Genomic DNA, 7,512 nt, shown 5'->3' with positions numbered 1-7,512 from the left:
ACAAGGATTGTTTTCGAAGCGACTTACCTCTCCTTCTGGCAAAATGTTTTGTTGGACCTGCAGCGTCTGTTGTTTCCACTGCAGTGGATGTGAATGTTCCTTGGGAATCCTCATGGATATGCTGATATATTTCATTTCATAGCTGAAGGGTTGCAGCTTGAATTGCATACTGGAAGACACATTAGTCGTTTTCTTCACCTTCGCCTGTGACGTCCTGTCCAGTTGAACATCAGTATCATCAAATTCGGTCTGTAAAATACACAAAACATGTAGGATACTTAACGGAACCAATATAAAATATAAACACTCTACTTAACCTATCAAAATAATTATTCTTTATATTTTGTAGCAAAATTGTCAGTAGGCCAGGGAGCTCATGAGTGTTTTAGCGAGTTTATCAATACTTGTTTAACACATATAGATTAAACGCATAAAATAAATTGATAATGACTAGAAAGGTAGCAATACTGTTAATAATACTAAACAGGGTGATTTAAAATACATTGGCAAAACTAAAACAACATTTTAAAATGAGAGTGATTGAACGTAGAACGTGTTTAAAATAATTATCAACAAGAAAGTTTGGTTATGGCCAAATATATACTTTAAACGAGACGTCGTTTTTCAAAAGCAAAATTATTAAAAGAAATCCAAAATAAAAAAAATTCTGTCTAAGCTTGTGAAACAACTTTTATCAAGAAGGACCAAAATTATTACTAAATAATGAACCTGGGCCTTTTCCAAATTCACCAACACTGTATTTGATCAAATTAAGTACTAATTTAATTTTTACATATACATAGACATATTTTCCTAGATTTAAAATGTTGTCTTCTTGTGTTTTTAATGAAAAGTGTTTTCTTTAAGTAAAAAATTGTTTTTATTATTATTGTGACCACTTTGGTAGATTGATTTGATTTCAGGTTGGCCTGTGGTTGTGGTCTTGGTGATATTTTCATGGAAAACGAAAGACCTCACATAAATAAAAACGTTATTAATATTGGATTATTTGTTTTTACATTAATTTAAGAATTCCAATAACAACAAAGCTTCCATAATGTAATACTAAACAATAAAAATAGGTACTACAAGAAAAAATAAAACAAGAACAAGGCTGAAACAATATGATTAATTAACATTATTTCAACATCAAATTGTTTCAATTAAAGAAAAGATATACTCAAACATATTATAAACTTATTGTAATTACAAATTCATAGTTTAACATGTACAATGTTATTATAAATTCGTGAAAAGTGATTGACAGGGAGCCCTGTTGGGCGGACGAGGGCGCATTCTTAACCTAACCTAATGCTAGTCCATGCAGTCCATAAAGTACGAGACCAATCATGATCTACACTTTTTGTGTATATACTTAGGAGGAAAAAGTACTTGCCTGTTAATTAATCAAGGAAGTCTGAGGTTCAATTCCTTCAATCCTAATTGTTGGGTGCCTGTTCTTCATATGCTTCTTTAAGTTGCTTGTGGTACTTTTAAATGACAACTTGTGTTTGCAAATATTGAAACAAGCATTGTCAAAGTTATTATTCACATCTACTGTGTGAAAAATTCCAAATAAGGCTTCTCAAACTCCTTTCACGTTTTTGCGACATCGTCTTAAACACTACACTTCTATAATGCAGTTGTTATTGTTAAGCAATATCCAATTTATACAAAATGAAGGAAATAGCGGAATTAATGAATGAAATATAATCCCATGAATTAACAATGGAATAAACTTGAAAGAACTGCTGGTCCTACTAGTACTGCTCAAAGCTGAGGTTTAAAAACATAAGAATAAAAATGGTCCCGGTCGGTAGGTCTCCGTCCAGTCCACCGTTAACATGTTCACTTCGCGGTACCTTTGATGTTCCTGTTTATATAGTTTTCTCTGGACTTACCACTGCTATCCAGGATTTGGACCTGCGTGCAGTGTCACTAACTCAATTACATTATTAATCTGTGATAAACTGGGTTCGGTTTCTCATATCGTCCTGCTTAAGTTCCTGTTTACTTAAAAGTAAACATAATCAATAATCTTGCTAAAAATTTGTACAATTTCTATGGTACGCTAGTTTACATAAAAAAATAGGAGTTACTTTTGTCATCTTAAGACTGACTTGAAACTTATCTTCCAATAAATTATACTTGATAAGAAAAGTAAGAGAAACTAACATTATATCAATAATACTTTTCAATGCAAAATTATAAAAGCCACAAATTACCCCGCTACGAGGAACTCATACCATTTATAAATGATTCGAATCTGGCTCACAGCATCAATAGTGAATTTATTTATCCTAAAATCGGATTATTCCCACTATACAATCTTAAGTCTATGCAGATAATTCTGAAACACTTTTGGAAACGTTTTTTTTTCAAAGATTTTGCTAACGACCGGCAAAATTGAGATTAGAAGATAGATGCTTGGTAGGCAAGGATAGTCTACTTTATAGACTGGAGTGATTAGCGGTTGTCAAAATTGAGGATGAAATTGCTTTGTAAAACGGTAAATTGATTAATTTGTGAGAGGAAACATAATTAATACACCTAAGGCATTGATTGATCAACAAAATTGACACCCTGTTGAGACGAGTCGCGATGGTGGTTTGAGAGCGGAGTGGGGATGGCGCGGCGAGGGGACTCTTAGCGAATCGCTTGAGAACTAAAATTCGGGATAGGTCACATGTACAGCCGTCGTTGACGTCACTCTTGCCGCTGTTGTGAGTAGAAGAGGTTGGTGCGTTCACCACATTAAGCAAGTCACAAATTAATTATTTTAATATTTGGATTTGTGGAGGTTTAACTATCTATTGAACTTTATTTGTCCTATTTATAAATTGTATTCGTTTGTTTTAACTTGTCTGTCCCTGTTTTGATTTGCAGGGGTTCGGATAAGGTGTATCTTTACCTTTGAAATTTCTAGAATAGTTTTTCCACGTCTTAGCTCAAAATTGTATTAGTTGGCGATAATATGTTTCGCATGGACCTAAATTCAAACCCCATTCCGTAAATATTAAACGAGATTTAAAGCCATTAAACGTATAGTTTTTTAAATAAATCTCTCGGGAAGGAATCGTGGTCTTTCTTAGATCCATTGCGGGTGGGCAATGCCTTTAACGCGTTTTTTGACACTGTAATTTTTCACTTAAATGTCACTTGCCATTTCAAATGTTCAATGAGCGTTCTCACGGGAAGAGGGATACTTGGGTCACTCAAGATATCCTAAAATTAAGAGAAAGGCTCCGGTTTTATCATTCAATATACGTCAAGTCTGAAAACGAAGAATTTAAAACCTTTTTCCGGAACTTAAAAAAAAATATCAAAACGAAATTTAAAATGCTAAGACTCGACATTTTGAAGAAAAGTTAATACAATCGGAAAAGTTTTCAAAAAGTGCATAGGAAATTGTTAAAATAAAAAAAAAAAAACTTTAAACATTTTTCTAAAATTTCAACTCCAACCCTAAAAGTTCAAAACAAAATAATTGACGATCCTTTAAAAGTGGTAAGTGAATTCAACAAATTCTTCTCAATAGTGGCTGAACCAGACAGCTCATTTAACCCGGACAGCCATCGCGAGGAGCCACTGGTGAGACCGATCTCGTCCATGGCTCTCTTCCCCGTGAGTGAGGCGGAGGTGGCTCGTATCGTGCAGGAGCTGAAACCTAAAAAATTCTGTGACATCAATGGTATGTCTGTGTGGTTACTCAAAGGGTGCGTCTAGCATCTCTTGACAACACTCACAAAATTGATCAATCTGTCGTTTGCACAAGGCGTCTTTCTATCGGTATTGAAGATTGCCAAAGTATTCCAATTTTCAAAAAAGACGATCCTTGCATCTCAAGGAATTATCGTCCAATTTAATCCTTCCTGTGTTCAGCAACATTTTGAAAAAGCTTTCCTCAATCAGTTTCAAAACCGTTACGACGTTCTCTGTCCCGAGCAGTTTGGGTTCAGAAAAAACAGTCGACAAGTCGACAATCGATGCCGTAACGGATCTCATTCATAATGTTGTCGATGGACTGGAGAGGCGAGAACATGTGATTAGCATATTTCAGCAGCATATATGCGACACTGATGCACAAGTTGTGGACAAGTGGTATCCAGGGTCTGCCGCATAAGTGGCTCTCGTCTTATCTGGAAGATAGGGGGCAGTGCGTGCAGATTGGGAGTGCTCTATCAGAAAAAGTAAAAATGCCTTATGGTGTCCCCCAGGGATCAATACTTGGGCCAGTCCTTTTCCTGATATACGTCAACAGGTTGAATTCATCAATCCAATATGGAAAAGTTATTCAATATGCTGACGACACGGCTCTCTGCATGAGATCAAAATCAAAACACGATCTTGAAATAAAGTCTTTCATCGACCTGAATTCATGTATTGAGTATTTTTCCAGAATCAATTTGAAAACAAAAAGTTTAAAATCAAACGCCATGAACTTCTGTCTTTGGCAGCATGACGACCAAGAGCTCCGGCCCGTGGTGATGGTGGACGACGTTCTTCTGGATGAAGCTGAATCCACCAAGTTCCTTTGAATGTACCTTGACCGAGGGCTGCCATGGAACACCCACGTTGAGAGCGTTTGCTCTAAGGTTGCCTCGGGCATTTATGTCCTGCGAAACCTTGCAAAATGTTTTAAAACTGGTCTACTTTGGTCTAATACATCCATATCTGTCTTACGGCTTGAGAGACGCATTCAGGAGTCTTGGATTAATTACTTTGCATATCTCTTTATTTTAGAGGTTATCCTTGTACTGTCGACTCAAATGTGAGTTGGAACGGGGCAGGGATGTCCACCAGTACGGGACTAGAGGCAGGGACAACTTCCAACTCGACCAGCACAGAACGACGGCTTATGCACGCTTACCGTCCCAAGTTTGTGTCAGGCTAATCAACAGGCTCTCTGAGGGTATTAAAAATTTAAACGATCCCAATAAATTTAAAGTTCGACTAAAACACTTTCTGGTGTCAAAGGCATATTTCTCTGTTGATGAGTTCATAATGGGCCGCTGAGATGAAAACATTAGAAATTAATGAAGTTGTTCAAGAGTATTAACACATAACCCGGTTCTGATATAGATAAATAAAGACAGAATGACATCTTTATGACGCGCTGTGTGCTTTATGACATACTGTGTTTATGAAAAATAGGCCTAATAATTTATGAGTGTTTTATTTTAAAGTTTCAACTTAAATTTCAGTTTATGACCTATGCAATGCAATTGTAACTATTGTTAATGCAATAAAGAGTATTATTATTATTATTATTATTAGTGACTTGTAAAAACTTGTAACATTTTGTAAAAAGTGTGTTTCAAGAGCTATTTGGGGCTGTAATAGCTTATCCCTCTATTTTTAATTATTGTTGGTTCCAGGAGAAATTCCTTTTGAATTTTCGGGTATTTGGCAAAGGTTGGGTAATATTATAGTTCCGCCGTTACCCACAAGCCATCGTCAACTCGTAACCCGAATGGTGATTAATAGTTTTATAAGAATTTCTCAATTGGAAAACCAATTCAGTTTTGGTTTTAAAATAAAATTTTGAATTTGTGATTTCTATTAAGATACTCATATAGTTCTTTGGTAGCTTTCCCACGCCTTTTCACTTTACAAGAAACCGAGTTTGGAAAAGAATATAAGAAGTCTACCGACCTGGTAACAGGGTCGCATTTAACTTCGTACTTGCATTTACCGCTTTTCCCACTTCTCCCATACATACAACAGTTACAGATAAACTCAGCTAAGAAGACACTTGAGTCGATAGTCGCTGACGCAGAGAGCGGTAAAGAATGAAAACAATGCCATCTCAAATTACTTGACAACTATAACAAATAAATTATTGTACTAGCTTTTGACGTACTTTGGTAAACGAGTGTCACTAGCAAACTAGTGAGGCCTACTTTACTTCCCTCGCACTTGAATGGCAAAACCAGCGTTAAAATATAAACAAACGATTAGACTAGTTTTCGGCTTATTTTGGCGAATGCTTGGTTCTGGTGTGAAGTTAGCGACATGCACTTTGATTTGTTATGTCTGGATCATCGTGGCAAACAAACCCTGAAAATAGCTAATGATACGATTGTAATATGTTGTAAAGTATCTTTTTAAATGGCGCCACCAGCTTCACATGGCTGGACGAGCCTAAGACACAAGAGCAGTGAACGGCAGATAGGGGATAATGGTTTTGTATAAGAGCAATACAGCAAGCCGAGTTCACGCATTTTGTGACACTACTGAGCCTCGAGCCGTGACGTGCCCATATATTTTGCTATAACGCGCGTATTATAGATAAAAGAAACCTACACTACATTTTGATGCGTCGCGCGCAGGTTCTGCTACACGCTGTAGTATTATTTTATCGACTAATGATTTGATATTTGCTTATGTTTAACCACTCGTTAAAATATTCGAGATTTATGTTCTTAGTATACTAGTCAAAAAATGCTCTGTAGGGATACTAAAATATAAAAATAATAATTTCACGACATCTTTACAGCAAATATTTAGTATTTTAAAATTTAAATAAAGAAAATGGCTCTGTCACTTTATGTGCAGTTTATTGAATTTGCCAATCGTCTTGGCCAAATAAATATAACTTGTAACTTATAAGTATTGGTTAGTATTTAATCAATAGTTGTAATGCACTGCTAAACAAATCAGCAGTATTACAAGGTACGTCAGACGACTTCTATGCCATTTCAATGAAGCTTTCTATGTGACATAGCAGACTAAATTGAAATTGCATGCACAATGCCAAGTCTATGGCTCATTCAATTCTCGATGTATCCTACAAACACACGTGAGGGCTCTGGTATCAAACCCGAATAAGTCTATTTTTTATTGAAATTAAGTTATGGGTAGAGACGTACACAATGTACATTTCTACATCACCAGAGAATATTTTTGAGTTTCAAATCCGAATATAAACCTGTGTTATTTGCATTTGAAAACTGGTATTAGTATCAGACCTAGCTATCTCCAACAAAATGAGTTGAAATCAAACCTAACTATCTCCAACAGCCAATGAGAAGCCGGTATAGTAGTCATGTGACCAACCACCGGTCCACCACATGTAAACACGATCAACAATGCAATGTTTATTGTTGAGGTTAAGTTTGTTGTAAGCGGGTCTGCACCTATTAATTGCAGTCTAGTTTTGATCTTTATTATGACATTTTAATGGCTACTTATCTTCATGCAGTGTTAAAAAAGTAATAATGGAAGATTCTGCGTGTGTTGTGTCACCTACGAAGGCACGGAAACGGATAAGACAACAAGATAAATGGAAGAATAACGTTGCAAAGCGGCTCAAGTAAGTTTAGGCCTACGCTAAACCCTACAGTTTTCGTAACAAGTAACCCTTCATTTATAATGGTTTTATTCTTGTAGGGACATGGCTTAGTGATATTATAAAATCCTGTATGGTCGAAGGCTCTTCCAGTAAATAATTATTTGAGCTTATAGCTTTTATTATTTCAGGTACTCTCCGACGTCCCTACCAAAGTTTCC

This window comes from Homalodisca vitripennis, chromosome X, assembly GCF_021130785.1.
Source record: "Homalodisca vitripennis isolate AUS2020 chromosome X, UT_GWSS_2.1, whole genome shotgun sequence".
Taxonomy (NCBI): domain Eukaryota; kingdom Metazoa; phylum Arthropoda; class Insecta; order Hemiptera; family Cicadellidae; genus Homalodisca; species Homalodisca vitripennis.
This window is presented reverse-complemented; position numbering follows the sequence as displayed.